Below are 23,214 nucleotides of genomic sequence, written 5' to 3'. Positions count from 1 at the left end.
ATAAATCTACAGTATCTAAGATATTGTGGTAATAGTGTAAAGATAACAATTTTCAATGTGTGTGCACCTAATAACAAGCTACAAAACAAAATGACAGTAATGCTGATAAAACTTAAAGGAAAAATAGACAAATCTACAACTGTATTTGGAGATTTGAACATTCTTTCAGTAACTGATAAAAAACGTAGACAGAAAATCAGAAAGGGGGTGCCTGGGTGGCTCAGTTGGTTAAGCGACTGCCTTTGGCTCAGGTCATGATCCTGGAGTCCCGGGATTGAGTCCTGTATCCGGCTCCCTGCTCATCAGGGAGTCTGCTTCTCCCTCTGACCCTCTTCCCTCTCATGCTCTCACTCATTCTCTCTCTCTCAAATAAATAAATAAAATCTTTTTTTTTTTTTAAAGATTTTTTTTTTATTGATTTGAGACAGAGAGAATGAGAGAGCGAGAGCACGAGAGGGGGGAAGGTCAGAGGGAGAAGCAGACTCTCTGCTGAGCAGGGAGCCTGATGTGGGACTCGATCCAGGGACCCCTGGATCATGACCTGAGCCGAAGGCAGTCGCTTAACCAACTGAGCCACCCAGGCACCCTAAATAAATAAAATCTTAAAAAAAAAGAAAATCAGAAAGGATATAAAAGAGAACAGAAGAATATAAATGAACAACTTGACCTAATTAACCTTTATAGAACACTATCTGTAAAAACTACAGAATACTCATTCTTAAATACATATGGAACAATGGAACATTCACCAATATAGACTGTATGTGCCTCAGTAAATTTTAAAAAGAAAGAAAGAGAGAAATCCTAGACTATAATAGAATTAAATTAGAAATTAGCAACAGAGCTATCTAATTTATTAAAAGAACTCTCATTTATTTGGAAATTAATCAACACACTTCTAGATAACCTGTGGACAAAAGAAGAAACCAGAAAGAAAATTAGAAGATATTTTGAACTAAATATGAATGAAAACAGAACATATAAAAAACTTGTGGGATGCCTCTAAAGCAGGGCTTAAGGGAAGTTTAAAGCTTTAATATTTATACCAGAAAAGAAGAAATGATGAATTTTTCATTTTAAGAAGCTAGGAAAAGAAGAGCAAATTAAACCAAAGCAGAAGAAATAATAAAGACATGAGACATAATCAATTAAGACTGAAAATTTATGATAGAGAAAGCCAATGAAGCTAAAAATTGGTTCTTTGACAAGTTTGGTGAATGAAAAACACCAAGACTTATCAAGTAAAAAAGAGAGAAAGTGCAATTTACCAAAATAAGGAATTAAGAAACGAAACTTCTCCAGACTTTCAAAATTCAAATGCCTATAGACATTCAAAGGATAAAAAGGGAATATAATGTACAAATTTATGCTAGTAAATTCAACAACTTCAATAAAACAAATTTCTTGAAAGATATAAATTAACAAAACTGACACAAGAAGAAATAGTAAATCTGAATAGACTTATATTTATGAAAAATATTGAATTCATAATTTAAAATCCGTTCTCTATGGAAAGCCCAGCTGGTTACGTGGGTGAGTTCTACTCAACATTTAAGGAAAAATAATACCAATCCTAAACAATTTTTTTCAAGAAATAGAAGAGGAGATAATACTTCCCAATTTATTTTATGAGACCAGAATTATCTTGGCACCAAAACTAATGACATCACAGGCAAACTACAAACCAACCTCCCTCATGAATATATATATATATATGCACAAACCTTATCAAGTAACTAGCAAATTTAGTTCAGTGACATAAAAAAAGTTAATACCTCACCGTCAACTGATATTTATTTCATAAATATAAGATTGGTTCAAGATTTGAAAATCAGCATCAGTTACTGTAACTTATCAGATTAGAAAAATAAAGGACAAAAATCACACAATCGCCATAGAGAAAAAAAATATTTGTCAAAATATAACACCCATTTATTTAAGAAAAAACCTCAGCAGCCTGCAAGTAAAAAGAAACTTTTTTTTCAGTCTGATAAACGGCATCTACAAAAAACCTACAGCTAACTTCTTCTTAGTGGTAAAATCTGAAAAATTTCCCCCTAAGATTAGAAATAAAGCAGAGATGCTCACTCTCACTATTTCTACTTGACATTGAGTGAAAAAGGATGAAAAAAGTGTCTTTGTTCATAGACAACATGTTATATACATAGACAGCCCTAGAGAATCTATATAAAACCACTAGAACAAGTAAGTGAGGTCAGTAAGGTTGTAGGATTCAAAATCAATATACAAAAAGTAATTGCATTTCTATATACCGGCAATAAACTTCTTTAAAATAAATTCAATATAATTTAGAATAGCATGTAAAAGTAACAAAATATGTGTAAAATCTATATACTGACAAAACACAAAAATACAAAAATATTTCTGAGAGACATTAATGGGGATCTAAATTACACGAAGAGTTATACCACAATCATGGATTGGAAGACTCAATATCGCTGAGATGATGACTCTCCTCAAATTAATCTACACATTCAATATGATTCCAGTCAAGACCCAGTAGGCTTTGTGTGTGTGTGTGTGTGTGTGTGTGTGTGTGTGTGTGTGTGTAGAAATTGGCATGTCATTTCTAAAATTTATCTAGAGATTCAAAGAATGTAGAATAGCTAATATAATCTTTATAAAGAAGAGCTGTACAATGAAGCTGCATTATATACACACCGTGTGCTATGGGTGTAAAGACACACAGCTCAGTAAGAGTTCAGAAATAAAGCGACACCTTCAGAGTAGGGTACCAAAGCAATTCAATGACAGAATGAAAGGCTTTTAACAAACAATGCTGGAACCACTGGCTATCCATATAAGAGGTGACCTCCAGCCGACATCTCACACTATACACAAAAATGAATTAGAGATGGCTAATATATCTGAATGTGAAAGGGGGTGAAAATCAGCCCTTGGAGGGTAAAAAAAAATCTTGGATATTACAACAATTTGTGGCCCTCCAAAGGGTCATAGTACAAGGACAGATATACATTATATCTGTGGATTTTAACACATTTCATGTTAGGGGACTAGGCTGATCAGAAAGAGAATATCTAAAAAGACTCCTGTGGAAATACTGTTGGTATGAATTGTGTCTCCCAAAAACTTAGGCTGAAGTCATAACCCCTGGTACCTTCAAAGTGATCTTGTATGGAAATAGGGTCTTTGCAGATATAATTAAGAAGCAAAATGAGGTCACACGGGAGTAGGGTAGGTCCCTAACACGGTGACACAATATGACTAGTGTCCTTATAAGAAGAAGGGAAGAGACATAGAGACAGACACACAGGGGAGAAGGCCATGTGAAGACAGAGAAGAGACTGCAGTCAAGTGTTACAAGCCAAGGAACGCCATGGATTTGTGGCAAACCATCAGAAGCTAGCCAGAGCCACGGAAGGATTCTCCCCTAGGGCTGTCAAAGAGAGCAAGGCTCTGCCAACACCTTGATTTTGGACTTCTAGCCTCCAGAACTGCAAAACACTAAATTTCTTTAATTTTTTTTAAAGATTTTATTTATTCATTTGAGACACAGAGATTCAGAGAGAGAGAGAGAGAGAGAGAGCATGAGCAGTGGGAGAGGCAGAGGGAGAGGGAGAAGCCGACTCCCCGCTGAGCCAGGAGCTCAATGTGGGGCTCGATCCCAGGACCCCAGGATCATGACCTGAGCCGCAGGCAGACGCTTAAGCATCTGAGCCACCCAGGCGCCCTGAAACACTAAATTTCTGTTGTGTTAAGCCCCTAGTTTGTTACGTTGTTACGGTGGCCTTAGGAAGCTCACATGGGGGAGGACAATGTAAAAAAGATCAGGAAACTTTGTTCTAGAAGAAAACATAGCAGAATATTTTTGTAACTTTTTGTAACTTTTGGTTAGGCAAAGATTTCTAGATGGATCCAGAGAGCACTAGTCATAAAGGAGAAAAACAATGAGAATAGGGTTTCATCAAATTACACACTTCTGATTACCAAAAGGTCAGACCTGTTAAGATCATGGTTAAGAAAATGAACAGAGAACTCACAGACCAGGAAAAAATATTTGTAATAGATAGCTAACAAAGGACTTCTAAGCAGAATATATGAAGAACCACAATTCAATAATAAAGAGACAACTCAACTTACTAGTGAGCAAAAGACAAATAGTTCACAAAGGAAGAGATCCGAAAAGAAAATAAGCACGTGAAAGTAATGCTCAATATCATTAGTCATCAGAGAAATGCAAATTAAAACCACGATGAGGTACCACAACACAGCCACTTGCGTGGTACAATTAAGACTGCTGACTCCAAATGTCGGTCAGGGTTTCTCATTAAGGTAACCATGTATCTATGCTCTGTCCTTGCAATTCCATTTCTAGGTGTGGACTGAAGAGATATGAGTAAGTATACAGCAAAAACTGTACACAAATATTAAGAGCCAAAACCTGGAAAACAACTCAAACGTCCATTATCAAGAGAATGGATCAGTAAACTGTAGGGCGTTTATACAATGCCTACGACTGACTCAGGAATGAAAAGGAAGAAATGATGGATGGTGTCAACAACATAGATGGAGCTTGAAAACATTTTGCTGAGTGAAAGAAGCCACACCCAAATTGTACCTAAGTGGAGGAAGCACTGACATTTCTCAGAGCGGAACCCTTTTTGCCTTTTGATAGCTGTGTGGATGCAAGGGCAAGCATCATGCGAGCGCATGGGCAGCTCAGGGCCAACATGTAAAGCCTATGTTCTCCTGTGTCTATAACCATCTATCTCCCCGGAAGCCTAAACTCTCTTACACACACGGTTGTTGCGTAGGTTAATCAAAGGAAGTGCATCACGAGCCTGTGTAAAGAAAGTCAGTTCATACACTAGAAAGTCTTACTAAAAGAAGTAGTGGAAGGGTCTAAAACTCCCATGCATTTACAAGAATGTTGACAGCATTGAAACAAACCCTTTCCATAACGGGCCCCAAAGTCTCTCTTAAAAAGCCCGCATTTGGGGTGATCATTACACTTGTTTTCTTCCCATTTCTTGTTCAGAATGATTTTCCTAAGGGAAGGGACAATCTACTCTACCACTTGTTTCCCCTTATCTTATATGAAAAGGGTCCTTTACTTTCCAATTCCTTTTATATAGCCGATTATAACTAATGGTGATAACCACCATCCTCCTCTCTAGCACAAAGACCTGGCTGGAGAAAAGCCACAGCCAGTTACTGACGAGCACACATTGTTACGGCTCAGAGTTAACATTGCCGGGAACAAACGGAGCTGTGAGCTTACAGTAAAGTCCCACTTACTCTTTTCACCCTATTTCGGCAGCGTCTCAAAAGCAATTTATTTCATTGGTAGGTGGTATGATTGGTGGATTCTTTAATATTTCTTTGTTGGCTTGTAAAGACTTTCTTTATTGTTGCTCAGTGGTTAGAATGGCATTTCATCCAGAACCGAGCACTTGATACAATATTATCCATTATCCATATATGTGTGTATATCCATATATACACACACACACACACACTATATATATATATATATATGTGCGTGTTTATATACATATATATATATATACTCAAATTACACTCCAAACTGCTTTTCAAGCCCATGACAGCATGTATCTGTAAATTGTTCTTACAATGAGGTGATACATGTTCAGCTGAAAGCAAATTCTCCCTCCTCCGAGTCCTGTAGCATGTGGTGCCCTTCCTGGCCTAGGGTTGGAGCTGGTAAGCTTTCAGAAGTACAAGGCTGCATCGCCCAAACCTGTTGTAGTTAGGCAGTCAGCAATCCCGCCATCGCTCAAAGTGCCTGTTTCCTAACTTGTAGCTCTCACCTCTCTCCTGGGTAAGGCGATCGATCAGTTAGGTGGGGGCCCCGTGGAAGAGGAGATCTACTGCTATGGGAGTCTACACCGTGGCCTATCCTGCGGCTACCTTTGAGCTCTACCGCGGGGTCTCCTGAATCTTCTGTTGACTGTAACCTCTTTCTCTGTCCCTGTTTCTTAACAGAATGTCACTCAGTGTAGGCACAATGTAGACCCTCGGTTTGTGTTTGATGAATAAACTGAGTGCCTGCTTGTTTTGACAGTTTCCCTTCTTCCACGGGACTTCCAGAGCTCTCTCTCAGCGGGCACGGAGTTCCATACAATGCTCTATTCTTTTTGCTGGGCCTTTTCCAGTCACCCACACTCAGCTTATATTCCAGTCTTTAGTATTGAGGCTTTACAAATTTGTTCTTTACCCATTGGCTGCTGTAAGTATAATTATAAATATCATCTTTACAAATGTACCCTGAGGCATCTTCTAAAATCTTTTCTCCGGGAAGCCAACATTTATTGATCCAGGCAGGCAGTGTGCCCTATGTACATCATCCAGGTGTTCAACACTCAATATGTAATTGAATCCAAACTAAATTATCCCCATTTTATAGGTTAGGAAACTGTGGACCGAGAAGCTTAAGGAAAGGATCCAAATATTCGGGACAGACAGCGTGCTACCAATGCTCTTTTCCACTACTCCTTATACCACAGGTTTCTCTGACAAGGGTTATTTGAGGATGGTGGGAAGCTTGTTAAATAATTACAAAGACAGTGCTAATGGAATTGAGTGACTCCACTCTGTTCTCTGGGCTCCAGAGGGGAGGTGTGTTAGGGTGGGCAGGTCTGGGTGTCCTGACATCTTGTGAGGACAGTATGACCCATCTCTCCCCACGCCTCCTCACTACCCTCAAAGTCACATTCTGTTCATCACTTTCCTTTAGAACCACTTGTAAGCATTTCTTCTTTAAGTGTTTGCACCCATGTTTGGTTTCCAGACTAAGCAGCAGGCTACACATTTCCCATGGACTCCGTTAGAGCCTGCTGTGTGACGCTCTAACCTGCTTGCTTAGAACTATCCCCAGATTTCTGTGATCCCTTGAGTTTTGTTCTTTGGCTTAAGGCAGAGATGCAGGACCATCCCAATAATGTCATCTGGAGAGATATATTTTTAAATAGTTGCCTGTACCAACTCTGAGGAAGCCACAGGATTCACTCTGATAAGCCAAGTTCTTTGAGAACAGAAATTGTGTCATATTTATCTATGTATCGCTGGTGCTTGGCACAGTTCCTGGCACAGAGTAATCAAGAAGTGTTGGCTTCCTAAGGTAATTAGATGTCCTTGTTTGGTGCATTAGAAAGCAGTGTCAAACTCTAGTACCCGAGTGAGAGGAACATCTGTTTCTGGAAAGCCGAATATACTCCCTATTCCCACTTCCGTTTATTTAAGATAGAGCTGAGATAACATAATTGGCATTAAAAAGGCCATTTTCCCCTACTGCTATTTCACTTTCTTATAGATTTCAATGATGTGAGCTGTTGTTTTTCTGGGTGCTTCTATGTTTTCATTTCATACAAGAGAGTTCCATTTGGGAAGCTATGGAAATGTAAAACTATAAAAATTCATGTGAATTCTGGAAACCTAAGCCTGGACAGAGCTAGAGACCTAGAGTATGCAGCGATAGAAGGAAGTTAAATAAACAGGTCTGCTTAGAAGGGTAAGACTGTTATGAAATACTTGGTGAACAGACATGTCTTTCTGCCTGAGCTCCCCCAGGAGCTGGTTCATGAACAGTGCTTCTCCAGGCCAGAGCCTCCCTGATTTCTCTTTCCCCAACTCTCCACTAGCAATGTGAACACAATCGGTGCTTGACAAGTGTTGACTGAAAGGATTGATGAGGGGATTAATGAAGAAATCAATATTTTTTAAGAGAGAGAGAGTGGGGGGAGGGGCAGAGGGAGAGAGAATCTTAATCAGAGCCTGATGCAGGGCTCCATCTCAGGACACAGATCCTGACCGGAGCTGAAATCAAGAGTCGGACGCTTGACTGACCGAGCCACCAAGGTGCCCGCAAATGAAGTTTCTCTTAATTTAAAAAATGATCAGGATCAAGAAGCCTGAGGATATAAGAGATCTATTTCTTGGATGTATATTTTTCTTAGGTGTTAGAGGGTGAAGAGGATTGCGGGTGTATTTGGGTCAAGGTTTCTGCCCTGTGAAAGCCATGCAGGAACAGCCCCCAGAGGTGAGTGGTCTGTGCTTATCCCAGCTCTGCCACCTGTTTGTTTACGTGCACTCTCACCCCATGTGCATAAGGAATGTGGTGTGTGCTAAGGGATAATGGACCCCATTTGACTGCTTATAAAATACTCAGTTTCACTTATTAAGACCAATGGCCAGAGGTCAGTCTGAACTCATGGCAAAGCTTAAGCAGAGAACACCAAAAACAAACAGAAAACAAGTAGCAGCTGTGGCATCCATGGCTCTTGATGCTGCTGGCCCATCCGAGGCTGCCTCCTGCTTAGAACGGCATGGAATAGGAAAGAACCCCGAGGCGGGAACGTAAGCGAGGACCCCGAGGCTAACACAGGGGTGGCTAAGCGTCTTAGGTCATCACACTCTCAGACAAAGTAGAAATGGTTTCTGCGAATACTTTGAAAGCAAAATTTAGGGAATTTCAGGAAGAATGTAGTCCAAAGTTAGGATTCTTGCTTTTTCTGTCTGAGTTATGGGTTTTCTTTCTCCACCCCCACCCCAATCATGTATCACGGATTTACCTGTCACCATCCATCTGTCTACCATTTATGCTCCTATCTATGCATGGGTGTATCTGTCATCTATCTACCTACCCATCTATCTATCTACTCAATGAAGTAGGATGAAATCATTTATAAAATTATGCATATAGTAAGATTATGTTAGGAACCAGGCCAATCCTTTCTTACTCTTATTTCAAACACTCACATTTGTTTAGCTTCTATTGCTTAAGACACTTTCTTACAGTATATAGTGCTCATCTGAACAAACCCCCTTCAAGTCTTATTTGCCCAAATACATTAAATTTTTTTCCATCGTATTAAGTCTTCTTCATTAAGACTGCATGTTTATGAGGACAATGATTTCTTTGTGTTCCTTGCTGTTTCTCTGGACCTAGCATAATGCCTTTATTGTTAGGTGCTCATAAAGATTTATTAAATGTAAGATTATAGGAACAAAAGAATGAAATGAATAGATGAATTTAGTAAATGTATTTGAATCCAGCAAAATACCTAGTACACTATTACCTATTAGTGTGGGTCTTGGGATAGGACAGACATGAGAGTATATGTGCATCCTACTTTTTATTAGCTGTGGGAATGTGGACGGATGACATCGTCTCAAAGCTGGTTTCTTCATCTGTGAAACATTTTAAATAAAAATGCATTTTGATCATCAAAGCTGGTTCCTTGGCCCCTGATTATCTTCTTTTATTGCCTGCTAATACTATTCCCTTTTAGCATTAGGAATATGCAAATTTGGCATGGTCCCAGGGAAGTTTCATTATAGGTTCAAATTTTATGTTTAAGAAAGTATTTTGATTAGGAAGCTACCCCTCAGTAATCATTCCACTTAGTTTTTGGGAATTCTCTGATCTTAGACAAAGGATTTAACATTTTAAGAAAAAGATGTGGGTCTTAGTCTGAGCAAGGTATGATCCCAGTATACTTAATTCCCAAGACTAATGCTTTAGGTCTGTGGAATTTAAATCAAAGTAGTTTGTACGTGTATCCTGGGGCCTCTTGTGGGGCTTGGTTCTGGGGAGGGGAGTAGTCCCTCCCCAGAGGTGAGGAGTTGTGACAGGGGCATCCAGCCTGGACCTCATATTTGCCAAATCCACCACTTTACAGTTGTAGATATTGTCTTATATACAATCATCATAATCATGTGTTAAAAGTGCTGATTTGTTAAATATAATATTTAAAGTAATATTCCACAAATTTTCTTTTTTTTGCCATTCATGTTTAAAAAAATATTAAATCCTCAAGAAATAGAAATGACTTGCTTTCTCTCAACTTTTGAAAGCTCATTTGGTCTGTGAGGCCACCTTTGTGTTTCTGTGAAGACATTTCCATAAGAAGCTATGCTTTTGCACAGGCCATATAACTGCTTGGATTCATCTCAGAAAAGTGAGGCAGAGATCTCTTTGCCATGTTGCTTTTTAATCACCCAGTCATTAGATGATATCCAGTAGTAGGATTAGTGATAATTACTCTGGATCGAAAACTAAGTGATCTTGACATGTTGCAAGCTATACCTCGTCCCTCTGTGCCAGAGACAGGACTTCCCTGGCATTATCTACCAACCGCAGAAACCTAAACTCTTAAGAAATCTCATGGGAAATGTTTGCTTCTGGCAGTGGTGATCTAGGTAATTTGGACAGAATGGGTATATTTCAGGAAGATATTTTTAAATATGTAGACTTGTCCACTTTTCTATGTGTCACTTTTGCTTTATATATTTTCACATCAAATTAGTAGCTATATATGTATTAAGAATCTTTATTTCTTCCTATTAAAGAAAACCTTCTGCCATTGTGAAATGACCCTCTAGCTGCAGCAATGCTTTTTGCTTTAAAGTAATTTGTTATTTGTTATCTTTCTATACAGCTTTTCTAGATCTACTGGGTTTTTCTTGAGTTGAACTAAAATATTTTGTGATATTCAATAAGGTTCATAGAAAGCCAGATTACCCTTACTTTATCCTAATACATTTACTATTGATGCTCTGTGAAGTGAACAACTGTGATATTTTCTGCTCTGTATCCCTATTTATATGGCTATTGTAAGAGCTTTTTGTTCTAACATGACCTCACCCCTGTGACTGAGCATCTGATCAAACTGAGCCAGTATCATTTTTTTTTTTTGAAGATTTTGACTAGAACTGAGAGCGTCAGTCCTTATTTTGTGCTAGAAGTTATAAAGAGTACCTAGGAGATTTTGGTACCCATGTTTTCCCGTTATGTGAAAGAGAGCCATCTTTAGTGAGAGAGAAGAAAACTTAGCTGAGAGATGAGGGGTACAAAAAGGGGTAGGTGGGGTGCATTTGGGTTGCTAGTTTCAATAGTCCCTGAAACCAGCTGGGTATCTGCTGTTTCAAAGGTCTTCTTTTGTCTCAAACTTTCCTGGATTCTGAGACAATAACGCCAATCTCTTGCTCAAGCTATTGAAGTTGGATTTCTATCATTTACAACCAAAAGAGTTTTATAAATGTGTTTCAGCAATGAACCATCCATTTTGGCTATAGGAAGATATTAAGCCATGGTTTTTAGAAAATGAATTTCAACTAGAGTCTCAGTGGTGCCAGCTACAGTTCTGCTCTGCAATTTTAAGACACAAGATGGTAGGCAGGGCCATCTAGGAATTAGCTGAGTCAGTGTAACTTCTTCTAAGCAACATTGTCTGGAAAAGTGTTTTATCCCATAGGGTGTACACCACAAAGCCTTACCCTTTGGCTTATGACGGAAGTCACTATGTGCATGAACCTGAAATCAGTGAGCACCCAGTTGTGAAACATCACTCTACAGGCATGATGCCAACCTCTTTAGGCAAACAGAACAGTTAAGAGTATGAAAACCAAAAAGAACGTGCATGATTGGGGGTGAGGAAATGAGTCTGAAGTAGCTTCACTCTGAGGCTTTATATAACTGTAGCAATATTTGGAGAGCATTTATCAAATCCTATTTTTTCCTCTTTAGAGAACAGAAATTACCTTCAGTCGTTGAAATCGGCTTTGCTCTTTGAAGACTTGATTTGTTACCCCGTTTCTCTTTCTGGATTCACAGATAGCTGCCCGGTTCCTACAGTCTGCCAACAGCCTGGTTCCAAACCCTGTGGCAGCAGAAAAATAACACAGCCAATAAATCAGAAGGATTCCAAACAGACTCTAGGTCCAATATTTGTTTGTGTCTATTTAACTGTAAGAATATTATGCTTTTCTTCTTGTCAAGAGTAAGACAGGGCTGTTTCAAGGAGGGGTAAAATCATAGGAAATGAAGCTAAGACATAAGTCAGTCATGAATTACTCTTCTCACTTCTACCTCTTCATCTGGCCTGTCAAAGCAGCAGAAATTAGGAATTCAGATTATATAATGTAACTGGACTTCAGAGAAATATTTACTCAATAATGTCTTATGAAACTTAGTTTGCAAACTTCAACTCACATTGAGTACAACTCTAAATCACATGATTAAACTGACACTGAAAACTGACCCAAGTGCCACAAACAATAAGTAAAAATAAGGATGAAGTAGTTCCTTATTTAGCTACCATAATTGGAAAACGAAGTATTTTGCATAAATACATTTTCTAAATAACCAAATATTTTTTAAATTACTGAAGCTTAAAATTTTTAGGATTTCTAAAGAACTATTTCTAAGTCAGATTACATATTCCCTTGTCTTACTATGTAGAATAGGAAATAAAATAAAACTTGTTTATTCAGTAAATATTTATTAAGCACCTACTATGTGCCAGGCACCGTGAGAGTTCCCCAAGCTATGAAGAGCAAGACACATATGATCCCAAACTCCATGAAGACACATCTTAGCCATTTTCTAAGGTCTCACGAGTTATTGTGAATATGCATTACAGACGTGAGGTTTCCAAGTGCCTCTGACTTATTCAGGGCTCAACATCTTGTTAGTTTTGTTGTGGTCAAATCCAACAACTTTTTATTTTTTTTGCTTCATGACTTCTAATTTTGGAGTCTTATTTAATAAGACTTTCTACATTATTAGGTCACAAAAGAGTTCTCCTATATTTTCCTCTTTTGCTTGTCATCTGATTCAGAGTCTAGCTCTGTGTATTGTACGAAAGGATACGGCTTTGTCTTTCATATAAACCACATCTTTTTTTTTTTTCCTATAGAGGTCCTATGTATTCTTTGTTAGGTAAAATCCTAATATCGTATAGTTTTGTTGCACTCGTAAGAGGTATAATATTTCCTAATTGACTATTATTGGTATAGAGGAATTCTACTGAATTTTTGTAAGTTGATCTATCCGGTGATAAAGCTAACCTCTCACATCACTTCTTTTTGTTTACCCGTTGATTCTGTTGCTTTTCTGGTTAATGATTATATTTTCTGCCTATGATGAAAGTTTTAAGTATTTTTTTTTTACAATCTTTATATCTTAGTTTTTTTTTTGGTTGTCGTATAGGTAACTGACCTAACCAGGACTTTGTAAAACATAATGGTAAGCATCTTTGGTTTTGTTTCAATCTTAAGGGAAAGTTTTAAAATTTTTCTGCTAAGAATGATGTTTGCTTTAGGTTTTTGGTACTTGATCTTTATTAAGTTAAGGAAATTTCCTTTTGTTATTCCCCAGTTTTTTTTGAGAAGTGTTTTAAAATTATATATAGTTATTCAATTTTATCGAATTAATTTTCTCTGTATCAGTTGAGATAATCCTATGATTTATGTCCTTTAGTTTATTCATATGGTGAATTACACTGACATATTTCTGATGTTGAACCAACCTTGGGTTTCTGGAATAAAATCCACTTAAACATAATGTAGTATTTTTAATACACTTTTGGGTTTGCTTAGCAAATATTTTTATTTAGGATCTTTTACTAGTGTTCCTGTGTAGCCCTGTAATTTTCCTTCAGTGACCTACCTACTTTGGGAATCAAGGTTAAACTAGTCTCATAAAATGAGTTGAACAGTGTTTCTTATTTTTTCTACATTCCATAATGACATAGAAAATAAGGATGTGTTCTTTGAATATGTGATAGCAACTTATCTCTAAAATTATCTTGAGGCTTGAGACTTTTGCTGTGTGGAAAACCTCACTACAATTTCACTTTTTAAATTGCTCCTTGTTTATTTGGGCTTTTAATTTATTTTTGAACAAATTTTGACCATTTTATATTTTTCTTTTTGTTTATGTAGTTACTGTGTAACTGTTATTTCCTTAGTTTCTGTTGCAGCTGTTCTTGAGAGCTTGTTTGGGAGGTTTCCCAGGCGGGGAGCGCGGCTACTCGTAGACCCTTGACTGAAGAACGGTCCTCCTCTGTCTGGGAAGGGCGTCCTCTTGGAGCTTCTACTTCAGCAAGAGGGAGGGGACAGCCACCTAGCCAGCCAGATCAGCAGAATCAACACTGGCCGCCAGATCAGCAGAATCAACACTGGCCGCCAGATCAGCAGAATCAACCCCGGCCGCCAGATCAGCAGAATCAACCCTGGCTGCCAGATCAGCAGAATCAACACTGGCCGCCAGATCAGCAGAATCAACCCTGGCTGTCGATCAGTGGGGTAACAGATGTTGCAGCCAGATCGCCCCCACATCCAGCTGTTCTCTTTTCCATAATGTAATAATTTGTTTGGGTACTTATACAGGATATAATATATAAATTTATGAATTAGAGAATACTTTGTGACATATATACACAACACTATATGAGATACTACATATAACATATACACAATATATGATATATATTACATACAAGGTAAAAATACACTGTATCACATATGATTCTATATGCTTCTATATACATGTTCAATTATAACTTAAGTACACTATATAATAGAAAGATATGTGTAATAATATACTACATCAAGTATAACTGAAAGTTAAAAGCTATTATATATATTATAATTACTACTCCCTTTCATTCTGTAGTTATCTATCTCTGCCCTGAGCGCCGCCTCTCCCTCGCTGGCTCCTCACCCCTCCCTGCACAGTCCCACCCTCTCTACCAATGGTTTGTTTCTGTTACACATTTCTTCATAGAACCAGTTTCAGACAGTTAGTCTTCTCTACTTCTCTTTTGTTCTTTCACTGATTTCTCCCTCCTATCTTTGCTGTTTCCTTTTTTGGTCCTTTGCGGGTATATGCTTGTTGCTCCTTTTTCCGGATTCTTGAGTTGAATGCTTAGTATTTTTTTTCAGTCTTCCTTGTTTGCCAGCAAACATATTCCAAATGAGAAATTTCCCACTAAGTACTTGTTTAACTGTGTTACAAAAATTTTGGCATGTAGTATTTCCTTGTTTCTCAGTTATGAGTATTTTGTAATTTTCCTTATGGTATTCTTTTTAACTCAAGGGATATTTAATAGTATGTTACTTAGTTTCCAGGTATAGAAGATTAAAAAAAGGTCTTTTGTCACTGGATTCTAATTTTATTGCATGATGAGCAGAGAATATAGTCTGTGTGATGCTGATTATTTATAATTTAACACAGAGTTTTGTAAATATTTCATGTTTGCTCAAAAACAATGCATATTCTCTGTTGGGTATAAAATTCCATATGTCTGTTGGTTTGATTTTATCAATCATCTTATTCAAGTCTATAATCCTTTGCTTGTTTGGTTTTTTGTTTTTACTTGATTTAAAAGTTTCTGAAAGGGTTGTGTTAAAATCTTCAATTAGTTGATTTGCACTCTGCAGGACAATGCTTATATATTTATAGGATATATTCTTAGGCACACATATGCTCATTATCCTTATACATTTGATTTATCATTCTTTTTACTAATATTTAACATCTCACATAACTCAACTAGGGAAATACCAGGGAAGTGAGAAAATTCTATATGGTACAAATACGAGGGGATTTAGTAATCAATCATATGTAAATGAGAAGGTGGCTTCCATGGATAACGCTCCCATTTTTAGCCTGGAAATCTGGGTGGATGACAATATTAATTACTACAAGATATACTGGAGGGCAAGAAGGGGTAGAAAAGATGAAATGAGCAAACATTTATTTCTTCATTAAGTAAATATTTACAGAGTGCTTATTATATGTCAGGGAGTATACCAGGCATATTTTCCCAGAAAGTTTTCAGGTTAAGTTTAAGATAAATTAGTCCCATAACCCCATCAAAGTTTTGCTCACAAAGCACCAAAGTATAAAGACAAATCATAATGCAGCTATTCATATGCAAGCAAATGAATGTGGTGGGCTTTCTATAGTGCATAGTGGAAGTTCAGCTTAATAAAATCTCCAGTCATCTATAGGGAATTCCCAGGCTGTAAGTAGGCTTAAGATAATAGATTAGCATGATTTACAAACTACAACTTGATTCCAAACTAAAAAGTATTCAGCTTATTCTTGTAAATGTAATGATCTGATCTCTGAGCACCAAACTGGACCTACAGTATATCTTCTTTGAAGTTTTCAAACTTCAACAATCACATGAATCACCTGGAGCCTTGATAAAAACGCAGATTCCTAGACTCCAACCCCAGAGATTCAAGAGGTCTGCAGGGAACCCAAGGATCTACATTTAACAACCCCCTCCGCTTATTATGATACTAAAACTATATTTTGAAAAATGCTTCTGTACACTCTACTAGTTCAAATTATAGGATTTTAATAAACAAAGAAATAAAATAAAAAACTTACTGCCTCCCAGGCTGGGAATGGACAATTGGTATACCTGTAGACTGATTTCGATGTGATCTTGTTTTTCAGGGATTGCAAATTTACTTTTTAAATACATTTAGAACGTTAAAAAATGTATTAATGTAATCCAAGGGAAATAATCTTCATAGAACGTACAAAAAACATAATTTTCTTACATTTCTAGCTACACAGTCTCCAAACTAGCCTTGTTTTCATGCCCGCATAAAGGCTTTATTTATTTATATTTATTTATTTAGGCTTAATTTTTTAATATTTATTTAATTTTTTATTTAAATTCAATTTAGTTAACATATAGCATATTATTAATTTCAGGGGTAGAATTTAGTGATTCATCAGTTGCAGATAACACTCAGTGCTCATTACATTATGTGCCCTCCTTGATGTCCTTCACACTGTCACCCCATCCCCCCCGACCTCCCCTCCAGCAACCCTCAGTTTGTTCTCTATAGTTAAGAGTCTCTTATGGTTTGCATCCCTCTGTTTTTATCTTATTTTATTTTTCCTTCCCTTCTCCTATATTCATCTGTTTTTGAAATTCCACATATGAGTGAAATCATATGGTATTGGTCTTTCTCTGACTTACTTACTTTGCTTAGCATAATACCCTCTAGTTCCATCCATATTGTTGCAAAAGGCAAGATTTCATTCTTTTTGAAGGCTGAGTAATATTCCATAGTGTGTGTGTGTGTGTGTGTGTGTGTGTGTGTGTGTGTGTGTGTACACACCACATCTTCTTTATCTATTCATCTGTTGATGGACATCTGGGCTCTCTCCACATTCTGGCTATTGTTGGTAATGCTGCTATAATATTGGGGTGCGTGTGCCGTTCGAATCACCATTTTTGTATCCTTTGGATAAATAAGGCTTTTTTTTTTACTGCTAGGGATTCCTCTTTTAATAACATCAGGCTCAGTGACCTCACAGATTCTTCTTACCGGTCCCTTCCATTGTGGAAGGGGGCTGTCTTGTTTCTTGTTGTTAGTTTCTTGGTTTAGGAAAAAGAGAGTAGTAAGCAATTTTTCTAGTTTTCCCTGTTGGCTGAGAAGATAAAAATTTACTCATTTTGACCCTGCTTAAATATTATTTTCTCCTCTAGAAACATGCAGCAAGGCACAGTATCCTGTGATTTCTGGAAGCATCTTGGGAACATTCTGGGGAAAAAAAATCCCATGATCACCCCTTATCTATAAGGAGATTTTTTTCCCTCCCCCCCACTTAGGAAAACTCTCTAATTTGCTTCCTGCTGACCACTGAAGCAGGTTTGGGAAGCTATTCAACTTTAATAATAAGAGACTCTACATAGATTATGATCTGCTTAAATTCAGAACTGCTTTAGGATTAAGATGCAGAAGTAAAATTGAAAATAAGGCTAAAATTGAATCAAGTTTAATATCATGGCATTAAAGGGATAAAGACAATCATTATCTATTAGCAGATATGGACCTTCGGACCTTTGGACCAGGATAACCAGATTGCCCCCAAACTGAACATTCCGAGGATAGGGCAGTGAATAAGCATATATGATAAGACGCTCTGTTTAGGCCATCCAGTTAGAAAATTATAACAATTTATGGGGAAGAAATGTACAAGTGACTTTTCATAAAATATTCTGAGCTGACAACTAGATTAAATGGAAAAACATGTAGGAGATTGGAAGAGGGCCATCGTGAATGGAAAAGTACACGCTGAACAGAAATGAGCGCCGTCAAACACGGGCCTGTGGGGGGACCTGGATTTAATCCAACAACAAATGAAGAGACCCTGCAGCAGAATGAAAGCAAAGGCACACACGAGGCTGGCAGACAGAGGAGGACACAGAAGTGCCCGTGATTTAAAAACCTAGGAACACATAAGTATTTCCCATAATGAAAAGCAACTGTTACGTTTTATTGACTGCATCTGGTGATTAGCGCCTACATTATCTCTCTTACCTGCTGATCTAATAATGTCTTATCAAAATATTAATGATCTTCACTAAGTAGGAACTGTTAATATTATGCCCAGGTGGGCAGCTAGTGATACTTTCCGTCTTCTAAATATTTATTAACCACTTGGTTGATTAGTTGTTCTGGAATTTTGACAGGGACTGGTATTGGTTCCACTGGCTTCTATTTCTATCCCTTTCCTTCTCTTTGAAAACCAGAGTCACATTTGCCAGTCTTAAGTTCTGGTTATTCGAAGATACACGTTGAAGACTGAAGCCACAGTGAGATCATCACGAACACACACCGGACTGGCTACACTGAGAAAGCCTGACTGTGTTCGGGGTCCTTGAGGATGTAGAGTAACCGATGCTCCTAACACCTGCCGGTGGAAATTGAAAAAGGACGAAAATCACTTTGAAAAACAGTTTGGCACTTTCTTTAAAAATTAAGCATATACTAACCAAATGACCCAGCCATTCTACTCCTAGGTGTTTACCTAACATATTTGAAAACACGTACAGACAAAACTTGTGTGCAAATGGTCACAGCTGCTTTATTTATGGCAGCCGGATACTGCAGGCAATGCTGCCGGCCATCAATGTGTAAATGGCTACATAGATTACGGTAGATCCATGCAGTGGGATTCTACTTAGCAATAAAAAGAAAAGAACTATTTGTACACACACGACGACGTGAATGAATCTCAAAATTGCTATCATTCAGCAATTCTTTCATTAAGAACCAGGAAAAAAAAAGAGTCCATATTACTCCATATATTTAAAACTAGAAAATATGAACAAATCTATTGTGACAGAAAACAGTTCAATGGTTTCTGGTGACGGGGGGGACAGGCAGGGGAAGATGGAATTACAGAGGGCACCAGGAAACTTGGGGTGATAAATTCTCAATTATGACATAGTCATATGTCACCAGTAATCAAGTTGCATATTTTAAATATGTGCAGTTTATCATATGTCAATTATGTTTCAATAAAGCTGAATGAAAAATAGAATAAAGGGCTTGCTCTTCACTGTTAGTGTCAGGAAAAGACAATGCATTTCAGAAGACAAGTATGGGAGGTCCCAAAACATGTGCAGAAAGAACCCTAAGGGTTTCATAGTCTCTGCTCAAACTGGTTTCACCTATATTTTTAGCTAACAAATACATAATTTGTAGCTGGCAAACAAGTTAAATTGTATGATAACCATAAAAGCTTTGGTATGGTGACAGCCACAAAAAAAAAAAATGATCAAGTACATAAATGTCCCATTAAATGTGGTAAAAATAGCACTGACTCAAGAGAAGGATGACCTGACTTCCGGTTGGAGTTTCCTCTGACACGTTAGAGACAAGCTGCTGGTGTGGGACTGGGTGAGCCTGGGTTTTCTGCTCTGAAATATGATTATGTATACTAACTGAGAGTAGAAATAGAATTATGGGAAAAAAACCCCATGTTGTGAAGCTTCTTTGCTCTAATTTTTAGCATAGATTTCCTACTGCTTGAACCCAAAAGTATACTCCCTCTGGGCAGCCCTTAAACCTGTGGTCCTTATTTTAAATGCAGATTCTGAGGCCACAGGATATCGAGAAAGTCTGAGGCGAGGCCCAGAAAAGTACAATTTATCAATAGGTGGTCTGAACACCATGCTTGATTCTCTAGTCTGTAACAAAAAAAGGACATCTCGTCTGTACCATTTCTCCAAATTACAGACTATTAAATCGACTAAACAGCTCCTCAACAGGATACCAGCTTTTTAAATCACAGGGTCTTTCAACATCTTATCTCTTCATGAGGAACACATTTTAAACCGTTTGTGTCGCTTCATCTACCAGAAAAGTCCGTCAAAAATAGAAACTTTTCACAGCATTTCTTGCTCTAAGCCTTTGAGTTTATAGATTACTGAGATAATTGCAGTATCAGAGGATGGGCCCCCTGCTCTGCATCTGCTATAAATTATTCTGCAGGCATAATAACCTTGATAAGCTGGCGCACAAGCAATTCAATTTCAAATGTGGGTTGGTTAAGGCACGGAGTACCCCAAGTACAGATTCCAGAACCCGTTAGAAATAACCACTACAAGATGTTCTGGAATTGAGCTGTAATGTTAGCCTAACAGATATTGGCAGGCATTCTTTTATTTGATAAAACAAGGCAAGGGAATTTATTGTACTATTTAGTACGGAAAACAAAGCAAAAACTTGTACAGTGAAAACAAAGAAGCTCTTTTGCTTTTAACAAAGAAACTGACATAAATGCCTTAAAAGAGGTGCTGCTCATCCACATCTGGACCTCCGCGGCCGGTGGACTTCCTCCTCTCCTGGGCCCGCCCCCAGCCCTCTCTCCAGCCAATCAATTGCAACGTCCTTATTGAACTGACCTGCACAGCACCCCTCAGCCTGTTCTCTTCTCTCCATGGCCTCTCACTTGGGTCAGGCCTTCCTCACCTCTCACCTGACCATTTGCTACAGACAAGGCTAATGCAGTGTGGGGCTAAGATCTGGTCTTCAGACCCGCCGCATCAGCACTGCCTGGGACCTTGTTAGGAATGCAAATTCTCAGGCCCCCTCTCCAGACCTCCTCCAGAGATTGTGGGGGTGGGGCCCAGCAATGGCTGATTTAACAAGTCCTACCGGTGATTCTGATGCTCGTTCAAGACTGAGAACCCTCGCTCTAAGCGTTCTCCCCTTTGCCGGGCCCTCTTTCCAGCCACAGTTACGGTATCCACCGCTGTCACATAAACTTTCCAAACCGTTGATGTGATCATGTCACCCCCTAGGGTAAGGGCCTTCAACCCCCACCTTGTTAATAACGTAACATCACCCGAGCACTTCCTATGTCCTAGGCAGAGCGGTTCCCAGCTGGGCATAATAAATATTTAAGAAATGTACGAAGTGTGGTATCAGCCTGCAGTGTCCCCATCAGTGGTTCTCAGCCCTGGATGCACGTTAGACTCACCTGGGAGGCTTAATAAAAACACACCACCCAGGAATAAGTAAGTGGGTCTTGCATCACGTTTTTAGGAGCTCCCTGAGGCGATGTGTGTGCAACTGAGGTTGAGAGCCACCAATCTCTGTGACCCCTATCTCTTCGGCCTGATTCTCCCACAGCTGAGGTGGCTTTGTCCCCACCTGCCGCAGCCACTGCCTTGCCTCTGGCTCTGTCATCCATCTCGTTCTTAGACAAAGGAACGTACCGGGGGGCACCAACCTACCTAATGTGCCCCGCGTGGAAAGTGCCCTGGCTTCTCTGCTGTCGACTTTCTACATAGCAGTCAGAGCAAGCTTGTTTCCACCTAAGACCACAGTGGTCCTCTGCTCAGAACCCTCCAGCAGGCCTCCCATGTCACTGACGGGGAAAGCAGAGGTTCTCTCTATGACTTCTGTATCTCCTCCTTTCCCTTCTACTCCACATACCATCCACCTGTTGCCTCTCTGGCCTCAACAACTTCTATTCTCCCTCCGGCTTCCTCCACTCCAGCCAGCTGATCTTCCCGCCATTTCTGAGGCACACGCCTGCCTCAGGGTCTTTGCACCTGCTGCTTCCTCCACCTGCAATCACCCGATCCTCCCTGTTTAGCCACCTCCCTTCCCCTTTTACCTTTTTCCCGTCACAGCTGTCACCTCAGCAAGGCCTACCCTGACCACTTTATTTAAAATTGCTAACATCTTCTCAGAGTTCCCTACCTTCCTTCTTTGCTTCATTTATCTATGATGTTTATTATCTACCTTTAAGTGCAAACTTCACAAGGAAGGGAGATTGTCTGCTGCCATCCCAGGACTTAGAACAGTGTATGCACATAGTGAGTGCCTAATAAATATTTCTAAAATGAATGAATGCCCGGCCCCAGGGTCAGGCTGTCTATCTCATAGTCTATGGTAGGACCTGGGCCTCTGTCTTGACCCCTAGGTGACCTCTCCTCACCCCCAGGCCATCTAAGACAGGGTCTCTGGCCTGGTTTGCGGGGTGGGGTGGGAGAGGGTAGAACTGCTCTGCACACCACCCAGGGTTGAGATGCTCATCCCTACTGCCACATCTAGTCCTGCCTCTGGTCCGCCTGCATTCCTCTGGTAGCCCGGCCAGCTCAGCCCAATCCTGCTGCCTATTTCGACAGTCGCCTACTTGTGTGTGGTCTAAAGATGAAGTATATGTAGTCTATACCATTCTGGTGGGGGACAGCTGTGGGCAGGCCTATGCCCGTGTTCCTAGCCTGTTCCACTTATCTCTGGAGTTCTAAGCTCCTTTGCTGACAGAGGACCTGTCATGTATTACAAGCATTTAACCAAGATCAATTGTTAGTATGTATTTATCAGTCTTTGTTGTCCATCCCCCTTGACTGTAAGCTCAAAAAGAATACAGATTTCTATTCTTTTGTTGTTTATTACATTTCTCCAGTGCCTAGCACAGTGACTGACCCGCTGGAGTCACACGCTATAAAAATACTTGCTGAACGAGCAAATGAATCCCACTGTTATTGCTGAAAAACTTTGCCGCCACCGCTGAGTTCTCAAGGTATGACAATTAACTAAGAAAAACAACACAAGGCACCGATTCCATTTGAGAGAAGTTACCGAGTGAGCTGCCAGGATCCCTGGTATGAACCTTCATCATTCAAACCCTTTGTTGCTTGGTCCTAAAAGGGGAGTAAGCAAGAAATCAATCAAATGTGTGGAAAGTCACTTTAGGAATGCTAGTAAGGGTATAAAGTAACCCAAATGGAGTTTCGCAGCCATATATTACAAAATCAACGAGCGTCTGTATTCAGATTGGAAAAACTGACATTTAGACGTGTCCAAACATCCAGATGTGATATGAAATGCGGTACAAGCAGATAGATAATTGACATTTTTACTTTTGGTGGTGGGGCTCAGCCTTAAGGAAATGAGAGCCACTGTAAAACAAGCTACTTTCTCTTAGGTTGAAAAAAAATGGCAATTGATGATGCCTTTCTACAGTGACATTTCCTGGGCCACAGCAGCCCTGGGAATGAAAATGAAACGAAACATCAGATGGTCACAGAAGTGCTGGTTCTTTCTCCTTCCTCAGGCAGGAACAGTACGAGTACTGGCTACGGCTTATTT

General features: G+C 39.1%; 1 protein-coding gene across 1 annotated transcript in view; it reads right to left on the bottom strand.

The window, feature by feature from the left end:
- Positions 1-23,214, bottom strand: part of LOC113915305 (uncharacterized protein C11orf53 homolog) — a 253,599-nt gene that overhangs the window by 107,302 nt on the left and 123,083 nt on the right. The window contains exon 4 of the mRNA XM_027581144.2: positions 11,545-11,663. The gene's annotated coding sequence lies outside the window, so the exon portion shown is untranslated. The remainder of the gene's footprint in view (positions 1-11,544; positions 11,664-23,214) is intronic.

This window comes from Zalophus californianus, chromosome 11 (genome assembly GCF_009762305.2).
Source record: "Zalophus californianus isolate mZalCal1 chromosome 11, mZalCal1.pri.v2, whole genome shotgun sequence".
Taxonomy (NCBI): Eukaryota; Metazoa; Chordata; class Mammalia; order Carnivora; family Otariidae; genus Zalophus; species Zalophus californianus.
The sequence above is the reverse complement of the archived record's forward strand: the minus strand, read 5'-3'. Positions and strand labels throughout refer to the sequence as shown.